The sequence below is a fragment of the Silene latifolia genome, chromosome Y (assembly GCF_048544455.1).
Source record: "Silene latifolia isolate original U9 population chromosome Y, ASM4854445v1, whole genome shotgun sequence".
NCBI lineage: Eukaryota > Viridiplantae > Streptophyta > Magnoliopsida > Caryophyllales > Caryophyllaceae > Silene > Silene latifolia.
This window is the reverse complement of record NC_133538.1, coordinates 217,412,420-217,434,574: the sequence shown is the minus strand read 5'-3', so window position 1 is coordinate 217,434,574 and position 22,155 is coordinate 217,412,420. Positions and strand designations below refer to the sequence as shown.

At 36.6% G+C, this 22,155-nt stretch overlaps 1 non-coding gene across 1 annotated transcript; it reads right to left on the bottom strand.

The window, feature by feature from the left end:
* Nucleotides 1-16,062: 16,062 nt before the first annotated feature.
* LOC141635706 (small nucleolar RNA R71) lies at nt 16,063-16,169 on the bottom strand. Its single transcript, XR_012540374.1, has one exon. It is a non-coding gene; the product is annotated as a small nucleolar RNA R71 (small nucleolar RNA).
* Nucleotides 16,170-22,155: the final 5,986 nt, after the last annotated feature.

Here is a 22,155-nt window from a genome sequence, read left to right as displayed (position 1 = left end):
GTTGGCCCTTCTGGAGTTTCGCATCAAATAAGCGACAGGTATGTTCATATGTAACGATTCTCGGTGCCTTTGAGAACTCGTTAGTGAGTGTGGTGAAAATCTTGTTTGCACCTTGGGCAATGAAGCGTCTCTGCAAATTGGTTTCCATTGCAAAGATGAGTACGTTCTTTATCGCACCCGCTTCCATAACGAAGTCACTATAAGCGAGTGACTCGTCGGCTCTAGCATTGGGGCCTGGGTTCACCGGTAATGGCTCAGTTAAGTACCTGAGCTTACCGTCAGCAATGGCAGCATTCCGTAGTGCCGCCTCCCAGTCCGCAAAGTTGGACCCATCATTCTTCAGTCGCGTGGACTGATTCATTTGGTCCATGAATACTTTTAGCCAGGACGAACGATCTAGTGTGACACTAGGCATTGAGATTGCGTTATTTCCAGCCATTTGGTGTAACATTATTTTTAATAATAAACGTGTTCTACACTGTGAAAGAAGAATAAAATAATAAGCATGTGCATCGTTTTAATTTTAAGTCTAATGAACTAATGTCATAACGCGAAGACTCAAAAACATTTATACAATTGACCTCCCTCAAGAATTATATAAATGACCCCAAGACTCAATTCTCTGTAAATTGATAAGCTAACCTTTTAGCTAATTCTACCGTTAGAATTCTTGGTCGATAAATTTCTGTAAATTCTATCTATAGTCCATCATAATCACGAGAAACTCTTCGGACTATGATGTTGAGGTAAACTAAGTCAACACAACTACTTACTCAACGTAGAAGGGGTCATATTAGGCCTACCGACGAAGAAGGGATTCATAGATGTTTGCCCTTATAAAGACTAATCTCAATTTCCGTTTTAGAGGAAGATCCCATCAACTTTTTAATTCATTTTAAGTGAACTATAATCTAGCATGCGAGAATGATTTAAACTAAGGTGATGGCTTAAAGACTGTGAAATCTGCATGTCCATGAAAACTAACATACAACCTATATGAGTCAATTTTCATGCATTTTAGTAGTAGGTGGTTTGGTTTTAGGCGGAATATGATGCAATTACTAGCATGTGAATGAAAAGCAATAAAATGAAAAACGTAAAAAAAAAACAGTAAAAGTCCTAGTGTGGCCTATCCTATCAAAATGAACAATAAATACAAGTTTGGAATCCATCCTTGGACCCGAGAAGCTTGTCTTGATGTTCCATCTTGATCCATGTAGCGGGAGTGAGCTTGAATCTTCATCTTTAGTCTTCTTTGAAATTACAATAAATAAAATTACATAATTGACCTATTAATTACATTCTAATTTCAAAAACCCAAAACTAAAATAAAGGAGATTCGAGATCTCATAATTACATAAAAATTATGTTTCCTTCATTACAAAAACATAATTGACTAAGGCCACACTAAGTATTACAAATTACAACCGAATGCAAAATTAAATACGTAAATAAAATTCATTCATTCGATTCATTCAACATAATTAAAAGCATCAACTAAAATAAATTAAACATACATAATACAATAAATTAATTATGTTGATTAATTTATCCAAACCACCTATTTAAATTAAATTAAGTGACAATTCCGCAATTTAATCACATTAATTTCATTCTCAATCCATATTAAACTTGTAATATGAATTCTATCCATCAAAATTTTAAACTGCTTTAAAATAACTCGGTATCTTTAAATTGTGAACCGATTCACAATAACTAATTGGCCAAAAAAAACAAAAACCAATTTTTAATTGTACTCGGCTGAAAAATAAACAAAAAAAAAAAATTTTTTTTTTTTATTAAAATCCAGCTGAAAAACAGCCCGCCCCTTTTTTTTCTTTTTAATTATTAAGCAATTAGGAAAACAAAAGGGAAAACTTTCCAAATTTAGTTTTTCCTTCGGCAATTAGGAAAACATTCTAAATTTTTTTTTATTGCTGTACGTGAACAGTACAGAAACGGATTTTTTTTTTTTAATTGCTGTACGTGAACAGTACAAAAACGGATTTTTTTTTTTTTATTGCTTTACGTGAACAGTACATAAAAGAAAAAAAAAATCACGGTTTAAAAAAAACAGGAACCCTAATGCCTAATTTTTTTTTCCTTTTTGCGGCAAACATGCCCTAAAACAAGATCTGGTGAATAAATTGTTTACCTTTGCTATAAGCACATGATTAGCATATGAAATAATAAACATGATCAATTTATATGCCAAAAACTATATAGCAAAAACAATCCTTTTATCATAAACATGATGATTCCATTTAATTTTAACTTAATCTGCATTAAATCAAAAAACTACCAATTCTTTATATGATAATTTTAACTGATTATAAACTATAATATGAAAAATAGAAGGGAAAAATATCATCAAACAGAAAAGAAAAACGGCACAATCAAAATTTTCGAATCAAAAAAAAGAAACCCTAATTTTTTTCGAAAATCAGGTTATGTTTACATACAATTTTTATGAAAATCATCAAGATTAAAATCGTAGCCTAGTGCTCTGATACCACTTGTGGGAAATAATCTGTATACTTCCCTTTAACATGAAGGATTATAACGATATAATAACGATGATCTATGGTCATAAAATAAAATATATAAGCATAAGTAAAAAGATTTAGAATTAACCTCGGGTCCTTGCAAAATTGGCCTAAGAACAATATCAAAATTGATATTCGCCTATTAGTTGCACCCAAGACGATCTAAGATATACCCTTTGATTATGCTAGAAATCAATCAAAAATTTTCTGTAAAATTTTATTGTCTTTGTGTTTTTGTGATGAGAAAGAGGAGGCTAGGTCAGAAAAAGAATTAGGTTTGAGATAATTCTCCACCTTTCTTTTTATATAGACCGAAATCCGAAATCAATTAGCAAAGATTTATATCTCCTAATTTCGGCCAACACTGACCGAAATAAGGAATAGAATTTCCTTATTTTTGGTCTTTCCAAAAATATATAAAGTGTGTTAAATTGTCATCTAGTGAGGATCGAACCCATGACCTCTTGGCATGTGTACCCTCACTATTACCACTATGACACATTCAACTTGTTGATATTAAATACAACTGATTATATTTAATTACGAATTAACAGATTAATTCTTTCAAACTAACCTTATATATATTTAATTAAATATAACTTATTATATTTAATTTACGAATTGACAAGATTAATTGTCTCAACTTAATATTATTTAATTTTCATTAAATAATTATCTCATCAACACATTGACTAACTTTTTAGTCATTTTGGGCATCAATGTAATTATATTTCTATAACCACATTTCTCAAATACGTCCTATAGGTGTGACCTTTAGGGACCAGTTGATCACCGCCATCTGTATGATAATAACGTCAAACTCTCTAGCAAGCCAACCGTTATTAGGTAAACGTTAATCAACTGATTAAATATACGAAGTATACCCTTGTGAACCTGTAAGAGATTTACAAATGTTATCTCACTAATTTGTGGAGGACACAAGCTCCAACAATTAGATCATTTTAATAACCTAATTAGACATGTTAGGTGGCATCGACATAGCCTTAAAAATCGATTAACATTTCTATAACCTAATTGAATGCATCTCTCTTTTCACTTGATTTCTCGCTAGCATAGGAGTGCGTGATTAGCACCTTCCTATTAACACTCGATGAGTAAGCGTTAATCTTGTAACTTTGTGACCTAATTGGACCCTTTATTAGGCCGTGTAGAATGCATTCGCGCGATATCTTCTCAATCGATCAACGTCGTTTCTAACTTGTTTTCTAGCCCGTTTTCTAACTCGTTTCGCAATTATTTGATCTAACTAATGAACCTAACCTAGGAACTAGGGTGGCCGTGGCTTGGTCGTGAGGGTGGCCGTATCTTTTGTCTTTCTCGCTTCGTTTTTTTATACCATTTGTTCTTTGTTGTTTCGTAGCTTGTAATTTATAGTTTGTTCATCGAGTTGTAATTTTCAAGTTTGTTTTACTTTTATCGAGTCAAAACTTCTTCAAAAACCTTAGTCTCATTTGGTTAGATGGTTGTGTTCCAATTCGTGTAAGAGCGTAGTAAATCGCATGTTGTTTAAAGCGACGTGGCCCGATTTATGCTAATAATGCATGCTTTGGTGTGTGACCTAATGTCTAATTCGATAAGATTAAGCGAAAGCACGCATTTCGAGGAGTGACCCAAGGCCGTGAGTTATGTAAACCGTGGGCCACCCCTTTGTGCACGTTTTCCTAGGCCGAATGGCCATGTGTCGTGTATGGTGTTGTATATAGCGATTGTATTTAGATTGAGTTGTATCTCTAATTTCTCGTTGTGTCGGCATGAAATGCCTGGGTTGTAATAGGGTAGATCCCAACGGCTCCCCCATTCCCATCAAGCCTTGTTTGCTTTGTTTTGTATGTTGTTAGATCAATCAACCCGCATGCTAAGTTATAACTTTGACAAAGCTAGTTTAGTTGTATCTAAATCGACATAGAAACTTCACATGTTAGGGTTTTAAAACGATGTTTGCATATCATATATCGCAGTAGCTACGACCTTGTTTGAAATCCGATACTTGACTTAGTAGAGGCCGTTATTGACGGGCGGGGTTAGGTGTCCTTATGGGCTTCCTAACACGTACCCTCACTCCTTACGCAAGATCTATGGTTTGTGGATCCGTCTAAATACCATTGGATTACGAGAGTCATTCAAATCGAGTGATATAGGGTACAAGTCTTTATCTTTAATCACTCGTAGTCGATTGGCTTTATGCTTTTCGATGAAAGGTTTAAAGTTGACTTGAACGGTTCCAAGTTCCCATAAAACTTGGTGGCGACTCTAATTTGTCTTAATTTGATTCGAAAGAACCTCGAGTCGATTATGCCTAGTGTGGATCCCGTGGACGCAGTTCCCGCGGGCGTTGTCCACAAATAGTTATATAATAAAGTATGAGACAAAGTACATAATAGTTCAATCATGGTTATTGTCACGTTCAATCAAGGTTGTTGTAAAGTTCAATCACGGTTATTGGAATAAGTATTATATACACAATATTTCACTCATAGTTATTGTAAAGTTCAATCACAGTTATTGTAATAATTTACGGCTATTATTATACGACTCCATTGTAATTAATCTATTTTTATGTTGTAAATAAGCGTTGCTTCTGTTAGATTCGTATTCCAATCCATCTTCATCCGCTTTTTATAATCCAGCTTCTTATTCATCTTCCTCGCCTTCTTCTTCTAAAGCACGCGCAACAAATCGGGAAGGGAGTATATTAGCTTGGCTATTGTATTAACCAATCTCAATCATTTCATTAAAGAATCAATTATTCTATTAAAAATGGCCAATTATTCAATTAAACAAGATGAAAACAAACAAAAGATAGAAAGTTGGCTATACTTGAGTTTCAGCTTAATACAATAACATGAGTCATTCATTACAGTAACTGAGTTTCTACATTAAAATAACTATACATACCAGAGAACATTAATCTCAATAAACAAGTTATTTTATTACAATAATGTAATTATTCTATCATACAACATCAGTTATTCTATTACACGACACTTCAATTATTCCATTGAGCATCAATATCCCTGTTCAACGTCATTCCACCTGCAAATTACCAAAATATAATGAAATCATATCTGAATTTGTTGTAATCAACAAATTTTCTATTGAATTTGTTCTTTACTAATATTATTAATCATGAAATCGTAAAAAGGCAGAAATATAATGAGTATTTGTTATTCTCATCATGCTTTTGCTGAAAATCATGGAAAAAAAACACAAAAATCGGATTAGTATTTGTTTTTTATTCGAATAGCTTCGAAAATCACTGAAGTTATTCGAATATTAGCTACGAAACCATCAATGATATTCATACCTTAGTTCTGATTTGAAGAGTTAGGGTTTTCGGAAATTTGAATATTATTTGAAGAAAAAAATGATAGTTTCAATTGAATTAACACTACTACAAAAAGGATCACAGAGAACGGTCTCTAACCGTTCTTATAGGTACTTTGGACCGTCTTGTGGCCAAGCCTTCTCTTTGATCTAAGAGAACGGTTGAAATCAAGTCAACCCGGTCTCTTTGTAACAACAATTAGAACGGTCGAGCTTCACAACCGTTCTCTTTGATATATCACATAGAACGGTTGCATATAAGAACCGGTCTCTTTGATAAGGCCGTTCTCTTTGTTAGAATTTTAGATTTTTTGGCGCCTTAGTTCTACATTTTCAAAGAGAACAGTTGTGATGGTACTAACCGTCCTGGTTGTTAATTTTATTTTATTTTTTAAAAAATATTTCTATTTTTATCGTAACCCTACATGATTGAATTGTATAGCTTATAAGACTTAAACCTGTTACAATTCAGAAACTCCAGAAATTTTTACACAAAAACCTTCCGATTTAATTTGAACCATTAAGACAAATCCTATTGAAACAAAATAAAAAATACAAAATACAATTCAGAAACTCCAGCAAGAAGGGATATTTCAAGGCTAGTGCCATCAACCCAAACAACAGTCTATTTTCAAGCCTGATGCCTAATCAGGAATGTCACACACCAACTAGGCACCCAAAGAGAATACATATCAAGAAGAGACAACATGATACTCAGTATTTGCGCAACTATGCGTCAAGTTTAGTTAACTCTTGGTGTAAAGGCCCAACCGCCAAATGGACACACTTGCAAGTAAATAACTTCAAAAACACCTTCACCTTATCAGAAAGTGGCGACTTGTTTCGGTCGGCTTCCTTGTTTTTCAAGAGCCTTATCCAAAGCAGAATGAAAGTCATTGAAAGGAACAAGTTCCATCCTGCATTAAGTAAGCAAAGCCAATAAGATGCAACTTATCCAATATCAAGCACCCAACTATTTAGGTTGGAAAATCCAATAACTTGCTGAAATGCCATATTTAGAGATCTGGACATGTTTTTTTCTTTTTCTTCAAGATGAAATTTTAGGAAAATGAAAATATGATTGTTAGTAGAAAAAACTGGATAACTCTGCCAGCGACTTTGTGGGTGTCTTTATGACATTCATGCAGGTCTCAAGCTCATCATGTAACAGAGAGTTACTGCACCATTGTGACGGCCAACATAAAAACAAATCACATTCTATAAACAACAACAACATCAGAGCCTTAAACCCAAAATGATTTGGAGTCGGCTGACATGAATCATTCTTTAGAACCATCTATGGGTGAACGCACACCTCCAAATGCGGAAAAAAAATAGAAAAGGGTAAAATGAAAGACAAAAGGGAGAGTGAAACGTTGGATATCCCCTTCAATCGTCGTGCTACACTTCTGTGCCCGGATGTCGTGGAAAGTATACAAGGGTTTCTTGATTGATAAATTTACACTCATTTTTGTCGAATTTCCTAATTACGAGTTAATTTGCACTTTTCATTTTTGCTCCAGTACCATATCATATGTTCCCTCCTCTTCACTATAATGTTTCCTTTGACTTTCCGCAGTTTCCAAGATGACACTCTGACCCAACTTTATAACAAATGCAAATGTTTTTGTAGTAAATCAAAAGAAATCAAAATTTTCAGCATTTATACCGTTATAGAGGAACAGTATAGTGAATAAGAAAAAGTACTATTTCAGATGAATATATTATCAGCATTTTAACATGATTCACACCAGCAATGCAGCTATAGGTTCACATAACATAGAAGCTTTTTGTTTTCTTAAAGAGAACTTACTCATATTTTATCTTCCCATCACGCATTAGATTTAGAAGCTCATCAATCATATTTTTGCATTCACTTGCTTTATCTGTACTCACCAATTTCTGAAGCCAGAAACCCTTCAACGAGAGGTCCTACAATGCATGAAACAGATGGATTTCATTATCAAATGACACAGACCAATGCGCTTGCATACCATAAGTAATTAAGCCAATGCCTCTACTGAGGCATTATTTGTTGCTAATATGAAGTTCAGACACTTGAGAGTTATGTAAAGCAGTTACTTTAATCGATCATATCCCAAAGTCGAAGAATAGCGAGGTCTTTTATCCATTGAATGAAAATACTCGCCTAAGACTAACAATACAATAACCCACCCTGAAGTAACATTCATATAACCAACCAGATAAGGGAACAACAGCAATGAATTAAATCAGTAAGGGAGGAAAGTGGTAAAAAGAATTTGTCCTCCTGAAACCCCAATAGTAAGTAGTAGTGTAAATGTGAAGATAAATAAAAGAACTAGAGTTATTAACAGGAAACAAAACAAAGGAGGATTCACAAAGGTAAAAAACCACTGCCAGTTTTACAGAATTAAGTACTTTGAGTCTGTTATGAACACCATCAACGCCTGGCTTAAGTATTTCAGGTTGTATTTTTCGGCAGCCAAAAACACTGCAATATACCAAGTGAGGATGCGCTTGTGAATGATGGATCAGGAACATAAAGCAAGATGATTTTAAGTAGTACAAACTTTCACATATACTCCGTATTTAAGAATGATTTATGTATGTGTGTTGCTTGGACATGCTTGACTTGGCTGTGAAAACTTAAGATCAAACTCAAACTCAGGCTTAACCCGAACTTCTTCCATTCTAAAGAGAATATGATATTGCCTTAATTTTTTAGTCAAGACACCCGTGATATCAAATCTCAGTTACCATGAATGCATTGAACTGATTGAAGGACAACATCATTCATATACTCATTTACTGCGTCAACTAGATTGATAATGCCACGATCACCGATTTCGTAATAGCCACTTTCCAGAGAGCACCAATCTCAACAATTAAAACAAGGTTATCTTACCACTTCAAAGCGAAGATGCACTGAGGAATATTTTTCCCCACTACATACACTACGCTCTCTCATTTTTGCAATGAGAGTTTCCCCTAATGTTAGAATTGGGGTTGAAAACATCAAAGCTTCATAATTTGTTAAGCACCTATGTCGCTGACAGCTGGGGGAGCATCAAGTGACAATCAATTTGCACCTAGCACACCATTCATTATATTTTTGCACAAATAACAAAAATCCCCAAATAATACAAACCCTAACTTACTTAATCTCAATTCTAACATCAAATAATCAATTACCCAACATTTTAACAACATAAGAATTGTAATTCATGTATATAAGACTAATTTAAACCTCAAACAACAACAATTAACACTAAAAATTAAATTCAACCAAACCTTGTAAAAAGGAAGAAAGGTGGTGGCGGGATAGGGACCTAACGGCGACAGGAGGTAACATAGGAATACGAGCGACCACAGACAAGGGGCGAAAGCGATGATTGTTGGTGTTTGAAAGAAAGCGATGGAAGTTATATGTGCAGGGAAGTGTGAACGGGAAGTTTGATACTCCGTATTATTTAGGATTTACAAATTAACAAATAGAACGGTTGATAAGGAGGGACCGTGCTCTTTGTTTTTCAAGGAGAACGGTTCTATAAATTAACCGGTCTCTTATTTCTTTTAAGACGGTTGGTCAAACCTAACCGTTATCTTTGTTAATTTACGAGAACGGTTGGAAGAAACAACCGTTATCTTTGTTAATTTATAAGAAAGAGACCGGTTCCGCTATCAACCGTTCTCTTAGAGGCGTTCTCGTAGCCTTAAATTGAAGTAGTGTAATCGAAATTGTGAATGAATTTTGTGTAAAATTGTGGATTTTTCAAAAAAAAAATGTGACGAATCAGTGGTATATTTGATCAAAAGGTAGAAAGAGAGAGAGAGAGAGAGAGAGATTAGTTTTGGTTTGACGCGAGTGAATGTGAGGTATTGGTCTTGTGAGGTCAATTGTTTATATACGCAGAGATAACTCACGAAAAGTGGCCAACTTACCGGATCCCACCCCCTCTCTCTCTCTCTCTCTCTATATATATATATATATATATATATATATATATATATATATATATATATATATATATATATATATATATATATATATAGACACACACGTGACGAAATTCATATTACTACAACCAAAACATATGATTTTATAAAAATAATCACAAAATGACTAATCATTTCCTCAATACGACTCAATTACTTTACATATTTCTCATTTTCGAACTCATTATGCCACACATATACCGCGTCAAATCCACCGTCACATGCTCACACATGTGTTTCCATATCCACTTCCGTCCAACATAAACTCTCGTTTAACAATTACAAGACTTGATTATGCATTTAATAACTACCATATAACATATAAATAGCGAAACGTCGTATAATATGAACATCACTATCACTTTGCTTTTACCAAATAAAATCACAGCAATTAATATGCACCATGTAAAATGATCAGGTCACCTCTGCCATCAAATTACTCATGTCAAGTTACCAATTAGGGCCGTCCCAGACATTTTGGGGGACCTGTGCGAGATTTATAAAATAGGCCAATTAATTATTAGCGATGTTTTATATTTTACGAAATGATAACTTAATTTTTTATAAGTATTTATCTTTTTTTTTTTACAAAAATACAAACATTTTATTTTCGTTGGGTGAAAAAAAGAAAGCTTTGTATGGTATAATTAAACTTTTGTATATTCAAGTACCATCAACTGTATCTTGGTGGTAACTGGTAATGTATCAATTGTTCTAATATCGACGCAGGTTTGAGCCTTGGTAGAAGCTTATTTTCGTTCATTTTCAAAAACCAAATTAAAGTTTAAAATTGAAGCTGCTGAGGGTCAAAACTGGGATGCTAGCTACATGATTGCTAATGATTTGCATTTACGTTAAATAGTATATATATAGTGTACTGTAGCTTCGCTAATAATGGGGCCCCTTAAAATTGAGGGCCTTGTTCCGCCGCACAGGTTGAACACCCTTTGAGCCAGCCCTGTTACCAATTTCTCATTTTATTGTACCTTGAAAAAGCAAAATGTTACATAGGCCCTTTTCTTTTGGACTTAAAGTCATTTAATTTAAGTTCACTGCAGATCCTATAAGTTCAGTTCAGTTCAGTTCAGATCCTATAAGTTTAGTTCAGTTCAGATCCCATAAATTCAGTTCAGTATAGATCCTATAAGTTCAATTCAGATGCCATAAGTTCAGTTCAGTTCAGATCCTATAAGTTCAGTTCAGAAAAATTCAGATCCTATAAATTCAGTTCGGAAAGCTATATACGGAGTATTATTTTTAAAGCCCGATACAAAAACATTTAACATTAATTATTCGATAGATACATTATTATTTAAAAAAAATAACCACTTCTCTCATTAATAATTTCAGCATCACGGTAGATTCGAGCATGTTTGATAATAAGCAGAAGAAGGCCATGTATAAGGTACGAAACAACATAGTGAAAAACATTTGACGAGACAATGGATTCGTTGTTGAGAGTGATAGTGAAGATGAAAGTGATGAGGATTATGATAATATAGAAATAAATGATTAGAAAAAAAAAAGATATAATATGTGATTTATTTTTTATCGTAGTGTAATCGTAGTATAGTGTATGAACAAACCAATGTATAAAAATGTTATTATCTTACCTTGTGTTTTCGACTATAATTTTTTTAATCAATGTTTCTCAAGTAATAATATTTTCTTAATAATAATAATAATTAAAGAAAAAAAAATTAATAATAAAAAAATGAATAATAATCATAATAATAATAATAATAATAATAGTAATAATAATATAATAATAATAATAATAATAATAATAGTGGTGGTGGTAGTAATAGTAGTAGTAGTAGTAGTAGTAGTAGTAGTAGTAGTAGTAGTAGTAGTAGTAGTAGTAGTAGTAGTAGTAGTAGTAGTAGTAGTTAAGTTAAGTTAAGTTAAATTAAGTTAATTTAAGTTCGAATCCTATAAGTTCAATTCAGATCTTATATGTTTATTTCAAAAAAGTTCAGATCCTATAAGCAAAGTTCAGATCTTAAATTTCAGTTTAGTTCATATCCTATAAGTTCAGTTCAGATCCTATAAGTTCAGTTCAGTTCAGATCCTATAAGTTCAGATAAGTTCAGATCCTATTAGTTTAGTTCACATCGTATAAGTTAAATTCAGTTCAGTTCAGATCCTATAAGTTCAGTTCAGTTCAGATCAGATTTGTTTTAGTCTAAAAGAACAGGGCCATAGTCTGGTCAAGCATAGAAAATTCACGGAGAAACTAATCACGTAAGATTTCTATGCCCACCAACTACAAGAAGACCAATATGATCACAAAACAAGGACAGCTACTCAATACTCAATCGAGTATTGCCCAAAATGAGGCATAAATAGTCCACTCGGTCGAGTAAAAGAGGCAAGTCGGCTGAGTAGACGACACTCGGTCGAGTGAACATGGCACTTGGCCGAGTGTCACCTGGGCAAAACCCTTTGGCGTAAAATCCGTCTCAAAACTTGTCTACTCTAAAACATAAGTGCAAATAAGTCCCAATGGTGACTATCACACCATCCAATAACGAAATGCAAACAAGTTTTAGCCTTATGGCCAAGATTACAAAACAAAAAAAATAAATTATCCAAGTTTCATAACCGACACGAATGTCACATAAGTTCCGACTCGCAAACTTCAAAGTTAATGGGACGACTTAATATTCTTGCAGAAAATCATTTCCCATCCCGATAAGGGTCTATCCTCATTTGCTCTCTCCTCCTCTCCCTTGGCTTGCTCTTCCTCTTCCTCGGCCGCCTCTTCTTCTTCTTCTTCTTCTTCTTCTTCTTCTTCTTCTTCTTCTTCTTCTTCTTCTTCTTCTTCTTCTTCTTCTTCTTCATCATCATCATCATCATCATCACTATCTTGCTCCATAGCCTTCACTCCTGCTCTGGATGTGCGTTCACCACTCCCTCCTCCATAAGCAACATTGCCGAAAAAGCTTCCACTTGCGTAGTGACGTCCCACCCGAGAACCAAGCAAATGTTTATAATCATGCGGGATCCTAGTACCCTACTCCGATGGAGAAACACCCTAAGCTCTAAAGGCACCTGAGGTATCGCCCATTCCAGAGCAGTAGATAAGGTGGTGAGGAGGTCTTACACCTTGGTTCCAAGCCATATCATGCACATCCTTCATAAAAAGGTCGGTGTTTGCATGTTGGATAAGGTCTGCCATATGGTAGTTATGGTCATAGATAGGTGGGGGTTGGGCGTATCCGCCGGTATGAGGTGGTGGTGATATGGGCATAAAGTAGGACGAGGGGGCTTATATAGACGGAAAATTGGGTGGTGGTGGAGTAGGATCTCGTCGCACGTTATCATCATCAAGCGACGAGGTAAGCTCTTGGGGGTATGGTATACCATTGGCCCGGAGGACGGGGCCATCTCACCACACTTAGTTGCCAAATCTTGTGCAATTTTCCTTCCGCGGGAAGCCGTATGAACCAATCTCTGTCCGCTTTCCATAAATAATCACCCTTTCCCTTCCCATCCACTAGCCATTGGAGGCCCTTAATGTAGTCTATATCAATGTATGGCACCTTAGAGGATAAGGGTTAATCCACCTCTCCCGGTTCATTTTTTAATAATTTATTGGCCAAACGAGTCACCAAGGCACCACAATCCAAAGAAAATTTATTCGATGTGGCCATCTGTTCAAATGCTTAACCCACTACAGCCACGGGGTTAAACTCGATGAGTTCCTAAAGGTAGGGATTAAGGTAGGTGCTCAAGAGTAACACTTCCGTCAAATTTAGCTGGCTCACATCTTTCCTCCCATAAAGAAGAAGGGTTAAGATATGAAAAAGTATCCTCAAGACGGGATGCTCCACGTCATTGATCTTCATGGAACTGATGTGACTCATATTTGTGCACATTTAGTCCCCAAACTAGCCTCGTTCCTATGCTTTCTAGTACTTATTAGGGTCGTTTCTTATCTTTAGTTCCCTACTTTGCATATTCTTTGAGGTTTTGTGTCCTTGGTAGGAGAGGATTGCTAGCCTTGCATTTATGGAGCAAAGTGGAGCTAAATAGAGTGCATCTAATGACCAAGCATCAAAGAGTGAATAAATCAAGTAGAATGGGTAATGATGAAGACCCCCACGACCCCTCAATGATCCCAACGGATCCTTAGGCAGTCAAAAGAAGAAGAAGTGAAGCTGATTCACAATACGGGCGACCCGAGATCAGGTAGAGCGACCTAAGCCTCAATGCGGGCAGCTCATCGTCAGGTCAAGCGGATCCCTGGGCGGCACGAGCATACTTCAAGGTCAAGTCGGGCAGATCCTTATGGCACTTTCAAGGCACTAATCATCTTCTTAGGGACTTAATCGTCATTTAAGCCCTTAGTTACCCTAATACTTGTACTTAGTATAAATACCCCATTGTGTTAGGGGACTAATAACCAAGTTATAATTTAGCTTTAATCAAGTCTATACATTATTAATCAAGTTTATTAAGGTGTATTTAATCAATTCAATATTAATCAAATCATAATCCCTCTCTAATCATTCAAGTGTTCTTTGATTTAGTTGGGTAATTTGAAGACTATTTGGGGGTTTATTGAAGACTTGCCAACTCTTCATCATTCATGAAGTGTTCTTATATTATTCTTTGATTATTATTTGGATCATCCTTAAGTTGGTATAATCCATTTTACCCTTTGCTTAATTAATTATTGCTTTTACTCATTCACCATGTTTAACTTTGCTAATATGATTGACACCTTTATTATCATGTTTACGATGACCATGAGTGAGTAGTCTCCTAGCTAGGGTTAATGGGGGATTAGAGGAACTAAAACATGGAGGTAGATCAATACTTAAATCTAATATTTTTTCATAATATTGCTTGCTTGTTGTAGTTTCAACTTATGCACATGTTATGCTTGATAAATTGCTTGGTTGACAACCTTGCATGAATCTCTTATCCATTCAACAAGACTTGTAAGATATAAACTAACTCAAGGCTTGTTAGACCATGCATATAGTTGAATAGGAAGAAACTAAGACGACTTGTAGGTGTGGTACAGTCTTGACCGACTCGGCTCCGGGACCCAAATCTTCCTAGGTATTGTAAGACATAAACTAACTCGATTCCACTACAACAATAATCTGCTTGCAACTATGTAAACATTTTTGTATGATCACCACCATGAATCCCTATAAACTCATGACACCCTAGTGCCTTAATCAATTGTTTACAAACCCCTATTTGTTTACTTGCTTTGTTTTACTTTCATGTCTTTATAATCCATTGTTAAGTAGTTTAGTTTGATACCTCAAATCTCAACCCAATTTGTGACGCCCTAAGACATTACTCTCTTCAACCGATAACTTAATTCAATACTCGTCCTTTGGGATCCGACCTTTGCTTGCCACTCTACTCAGCGTAGTTAGTTAAGATTATAAATATTATTTTGATCGGTTAGCTTATACGACAAAGTTTCAATCCGCATAAAAAATGGCGCTGTTGCCGGGGACGGTGTTCAATTGAATTGTTATCATTTGTTTTTTTTTAGTTGTGTCTTTTTTAACCTTGGGGAAGTCAAATTCCTCAAGATAGTTTTAATTATTTTCTAGTTTTTCGCTTTTTGAATGTTTAGGAGATCACAAGGTAGACCTTTGCCTATTGATCCCGAAATTGAAAGAACCTAGACCACCATTAGAAGAACCGTTAAGGGGACTTCGACAAATTTGGGTATTGGAGAACTTGTGGACATTGGTATTGTCCAATCGGATAGTGTTGAGTTTACCAACCCTTTTGCAATAGAAGGAGGGGAGAACCCAATTCAAAACCAACCACAACATCAACCTACAATGCATAATTTTCATCTCATTCCGTACCAACCGAGGAGACCCTACCCAATGGTACTCCTACACCACCACATCTAACCGGTAATTTTATTGCCAAATCCGCATTCATATAATTAGTTGAGAGAAGTCAATTTGGAGGGATGCCTACTGAAATTCCTCATCTATATATGAAGATTTTTTGTGAATATTGTGAGGCAATTTCTCAAACCGGGGTAACCCAAGACCAAATTAGATTGGTGTTGTTTCCTTTTTCCTTGATCGGACCCGTAAAGCAATGGTTAAAGAGCCTAGACAAGGCTATCCTTGGTATTGATTCATGAAAGAAGTTAGCACTTGGCTTCTATAAGAAGTTCTATCCTCCGGAGAAGTCTAACATGTTGAGAGCCCAAATCACCGGGTTCAAGCAAAGGGATGAAGAATCCTTATACGAGGCTTCAGAGAGATTCAAGGATACATATCGCTCTTGTCCTCATCATGGACTAAGTGAATGGTTCCTTGTTCAACAATTTTGGAATGGCTTGTATGAAGATTCGAGAATTATCCTCAACATGGGTTCTAATGGGAGATTCACCGAGGTTGATGACAACCAAACAAGGGCTAAGATCGAAGAAATGGCGGTTCATAACTCCCAATATAGTAGGCCAAGAAAAGCCACTAGATGAGGGAAGCACGAAGTAGACTCCATCACACAATTGGGTGCCTTACTAAGTGCTCATATTGACACCATAAACTTGAAGTTTGAGAAAGCCATGGCCAAGCTTGATGAAGCTTCTAAATCACCTAAACAACATGTCAATGCCATGATGGCAACATCCTCAATCCCAAATGGAGTGTGTGAGTGTTGTGGAACCTTGGGACATGACCAACATGAATGTAGGGAAACAAGTGAACAAGTGAATGCTTTCCAAGCATACAAAAATGGCACCCCTTATTCCAACTATTACAATGAGAATACCAAATTCCACCCAAATCTCTCATACAAGAGCTAAAATGTCCAAAACCCTCAACCCACATATACACACCCTCCAATGAGAAATCCTACTCAAAGACCATGCTACAATCAACCCAATGACCAAGCTTTTGATGTTCAAAAAGTAGTCCTCCAAATGCAAAAGAGCCAACAAGATTTTGTTGCTCAAATGCAAAGGGATAGCCAAGTTAAAGACACTAGCATCAACAATATCCTTGCTCACACTAAGATGTTGGAGACTCAATTGTCTCAATTGGCCTCTTCTAGCTCCCAAAGACAAAAAGGACAATTACCTCCTCAAGGTAATCCTCCTACAAGACATGAGACCATCAATGCTATGCAATTGAGGAGTGGTACAAGATAAGAGGGACCCAAGATGCCGATTGAAGAAGATATTGTTTAGGAGAATGACAAGCAAAGTGATGTGATTGAACCATTGAGGAGAAATCCTAAGGTAGTAGAGACAACTACCAATGACTCATCAAACAAAAGAAGTGAAGAGAAGGCTAAAGAAGTGGAGAAAGAGCCTATTGTTATTAGACTTCAATTCCCAAGTCTCCAAGCCAGGCCCAGGCTTGATGAGCAACTTGGAAAGTTCATGGAGATTATAAAGAACTTAGAGGTTTCTATACCATTCACGGAGCTAATCGACAATGTTCCCTCCTATGCAAAGTACATGAAAGATATCCTTACCAAGAAGAAGTCCATCCGAAATTTGGAAACCATTGCATGTACAAAGCTGAGTAGTGCAATTCTTCAAGGGAATTCCCCTCCAAAGCTCAAAGATCCGGGAAGCTTCTCCATTACATGTACCATTGGTGATACCATAATCAACAAGGCACTATGTGATCTAGGTGTAAGTGTGAATGTCATGCCATATGCGGTATGTGAAACACTAGGGATAGGAGATCTCAAGTGCACCACATGACCTTACAAATGGCAGACCGTTTAACAATGAAACCACTAGGGGTATGGGAAGATTTACCCGTGAGAGTTGGAAAGTTTTTCATACCGGTGGACTTTGTCATTGTTGATATGGAGGAGGATTCCAACATTCCATTCATTCTATGAAGACCATTCCTACACATCGTCGGAGCGGTGATCGATGTGAAACATGGAGAGCTCACACATGAAGTAGGTGATGAAACAATCACCTTCAATCTTGAAAAGACTATGAGAGCTCCCAACTTATTTGAGCCATGCTTTATGGTTGATCACTATACTCGGGAGGGTGACAAGAGGAAGATGGAACCTCCATTCAAAGAGCAAGGGAAAGAAATAAATCTCAAAGAGAAGGGCAAAGACACACCGCCCAATGGGAAGAAGGATATTGATGATGTTCAAATGGCTCTATTCGGAGAGCATGGAATTTTTCACAACAAGAATGAGAGCTCGCAAAGCTCACCCATGACAAGTATAGATGAAGGCCTCATTGGCCATGATAACAAGGAAGGAGAGTTACTCTTGTCAAGTCATGATCCACCCGGTATACGGAAAAAAGCAAGAGAAGTATGTGGTCTATAGGATGACGAGTTTGAAGGACATGTTAACCCATACATTGGTAATTCTAAGACTCTAGACGAAGGCTATGCAGACCCTTATTACCTCTTTGAATCGGGCTACCATATGAATGAAGACAATAATGTGTAATGGTCTATGCAAGACCTTCATCACGAAAATGAACATGCCTTTGACTACTTCTACAAGGTGTTGAGCAACATCAACAACGCCTTGGCTTTGCCCCTTGACTCCTCTCAAAAGAAGAAGAGTTTGTTGGAGTCCTCCCTAAACCACCATTTACAAATATTCTACAAGGTCTTGCATTTCATTTAACTTGTACATTACTCAATTTTTGCATTACATTTTACATGCTTTGTTTGACGAATTTGTGTAACATGAGAGCAAGTGAGGGAGGGATTTTAATGTGCTTCAAATGTGTAGTGTTTGATGATCAAATGTGGGGAAGCACATGCCTAGGCTAATCAAGCCTTTATAATGCAACCCATATTGAAATGATGAAGAATTGAAGAAAAATTATTGCGGGACAAAGATCCCCACGAGCAGACATGAGCTCGTGTGGACTGGGAAAGAGGCACAAAGTGAAGTTTTATTCTAGAGAAGAATCTGCCCGACCCGACACCAGCTTTGAGCGTCCCACTGCTCAGGTCGCTCGACCTCTTCTCAAGTCGTGGGTCCTGGAGGAGCTTTCAATTGTTAAAATCTTGCACTGGAGGACAATTTGCCCGTCCCAAACTCAAGACGAGCGAGCCACACAAAAAATTGTCCGTCTTGACTTCAGGTCGCCTGTCTCCAGAGCCAAGGGATTTTAAATTTTTCACTAGATGAAAATCCGCTCGTCTCCACCCTGATCCGCCCTCCCTGTCTGCTACATAACTAAAACACGGGACTCACCCCTATTCTTCATTTCATTTCCTTTATTCAAACACAAACACAATAATTTCCCTCACTTCAACCTTCAATCCCCTCATGCAAAAACAACAATTTCTCATCCAAATTCACCACAATCAAGTCCAAATTTGCTCAATTAAAAAACAAATCACTCCTTTATCAACAATAAGACAATTCAAACAACAATTTCTTTACAAAATCAATCATATTTTCTAGGGTTAGGAGAAAATCCAAAAATTCCTAAGTTGATTGAGCCTTCAATTGAAATTAGAAGAAGAAAGGAGCATTCAAGCATAAACTTGGTTTGTTGATACCAATTTTAAAGGAGAATAGCCATGGCAAGGACTAAAGGAGGCATCAAGGCAACAAAAACGCCAACATTATTTAAAAGACAACAAGCTCTTGCTTCAAAGGCATTGGTCTTGGTTTAACACAGGGAGCAAATCCCGTCAACTGTCAATACTATCGAGGACGCTACTACTTCTATCCCTGTGGTGGAACAATTGAAGAATTATCCAGAGGTAACTTTCATATCCGATAAGCATAGGCTTGCATTCGAATCCCTAGGAAAGAAAATGATTCTAGCTACTAAATTTGTATGTCAAGATGTTTTGGGTAAATTGGGTGTTCTTGAGCAAACAAAGGCATTCTTTGAGTCTATGGGGTTATCCACCCTCTTTGAAATGAATGAGCTAACATACCCCTCTTTGATATTGGAATTCATTAGTCCTTGAGGGAGTATAGAATTGAGACTCGAGATTGTATCGAATTCCGCCTCGAAAACAAGACTAGAACTGACACGGCTGTCGCAACCCTATCAAAGATAAAACCAACGGGTCTCAACTAAATGTAGCAGAGGCAGTCGGGTATCGAATCCACAGGGAGATGGGAATCCTATAGTCAACTAGGTCTGTCGAAAGTAACCAAAATAGGGGGTTTGTTTGTTTGTTTTTGTAAAAACTACGAGTAAAGGAGAGAATAAAAGGAACGAGAGAGAAATAAAATAAAGATGAACAAGGGAGAAAGGTACTAGGATTGTCGGTTCACCATGGCTTCTAAAGTCCGGACTAAAATAAAGATGCCCTAAATCCAAGCTGTGGGTAATAAACGTCACCTTTCGGTCCTTAGTTCGCCCTAGGCAAAACTAGTTTAGCTTTCGCCCTAGCTAGCATAAATCCTAATGAAACGCTGCAGAACTACTCCTTTTCCAATCTTTCGATCTAGGAGAAGGGGATAACGAGACAGTTAATTGAGTGCGTCGACTCAAACAATTAAGAGATATTAAAGCAGCGGATGCATACAACTAGACTACGGGTGTTCTAATTAATTCGTCCTTCCTACGCCATGGCTACCGTAAATCCTAGCAAAGCGATTAACTATTCATGATCGAAATGAAGAACAATAGTGGCAAAGCAAATAACAATAGATAACATAATAAACGAAACTGAACTGAAATTATGCTATGATAATACCGAATTCAACAGAAGAAAAATTGAGAAATGGCGATGAAAAGTACTTCCGATCCAAAAACTAAAGCAACAGTCTCCGTCCTCCGTCTAGAATGTCATAATTAGGTCTCTAGTATTCCTTGCCTCTTTATAAGAAAAATAGCAAGGAAATAAAGAGTTATAAAATAACAACACGGTCGAATTAAAGCCCATCAGTGCGTGGCCTCTCGATCGAACTCCACAGTTGCTCGATCGAGAGCTTCCCCTAAGTATCTCCCTCGATCGAGAACAGGACATCTCGATCGAGGCCTTCACCTTTGCATTCACTCGATCGAGAACAGGACATCTCGATCGAGGCCTTCGCCTTTGCATTCACTCGATCGAGAACAGGACATCTCGATCGAGGGGTTCTTGACTTCTTGTGTGTTCTCCTAATCCTTTGGATGCCTTCACGCGTCTCAAGATGGTAAAGTTTCGCGCCAACTCTCTTAATCAAGCTTGGAGGATCGCAAATAGGCTGATTTCCAGTCATTCCGGTTCGTACCTGCAAATAATGCAAAACAGAACAAAGTAGACTATTCGGGGTATAAAGTGACATAATATCACTCAAATATATAGAAATGCGTGCCAAAAGAGACCGTAAAAGTCTATGTAAAATGCACGCATCAAACTTCCCCAAACCAAACCTTTGCTTGTCCTCAAGCAAACTAATGCAACTAGCTAGGATGAAATGGATAGGAGTAGAACATAGACAAGCTGAAGACCGGCGTCTTAAACCGTTTAAATGCATAAGAATCAACTACTAGTAGCTCGACATCAAGGCAAATGAATTTATGCATATTTCAAAGAGACATTGAACTTTCGACCTTGCAAGACTTTTAAAAATGGACTCTCACGGGTCGCTCAATCACACAAAGAAGCATAAGGTGATATATAATATAAGCTAGAAGGAATAAAGAACACTCACCTAACTGCGAGCTATAAGAACATGCATGCAATCTAACGTGAATAAAGTCTCTACAACCGTACATATGCATTCCAACCAAACTGATGACCAAGACACATGCCGAGGACTTACATATGGGTAAGTGAGGTAAAAGGTAAGAAGGGGCTAAAATGAGTTTGGATACGTGGGGTTAATAGCCAAGCTAGCAAAAACGGGTCCAAATTATGCAACTTCCCTACTTCAAACTCCATACAAATCAATACGAAACAGTGCAAATTGGATGCACACCACTCACTAATCGACACAAAATTATCAACTCCCCATAAGTCATAGATTAAATATGGGAGTATAAATCACAACATACAGTCTTTCATTTTCCGCATATGATTTTTTCTTTTCTTTTTTTTTTCGTTTTCATTTTTCTTTTCGGATTTTCCTTTTCCTCTTTCTTTTCTTTTTTTTTCACTTATTTTTCAATATTTCTCCTTCATTTCCTTCACCCATCCATCTCATGAAAATATATAATAACCAACTGCAAATCAACACATTCCCAACATTGCTACCATTACTAGCTCGGCTAGGGTAGGAAAAATATGGATTGTAGCTAAATAGGGACAAAATGGGCAATTTGGCTATGTGGAGCTCATGGGTAAAATGAAATAAAGGGGTTGCCTCTCCAAACATGTGTCACCAA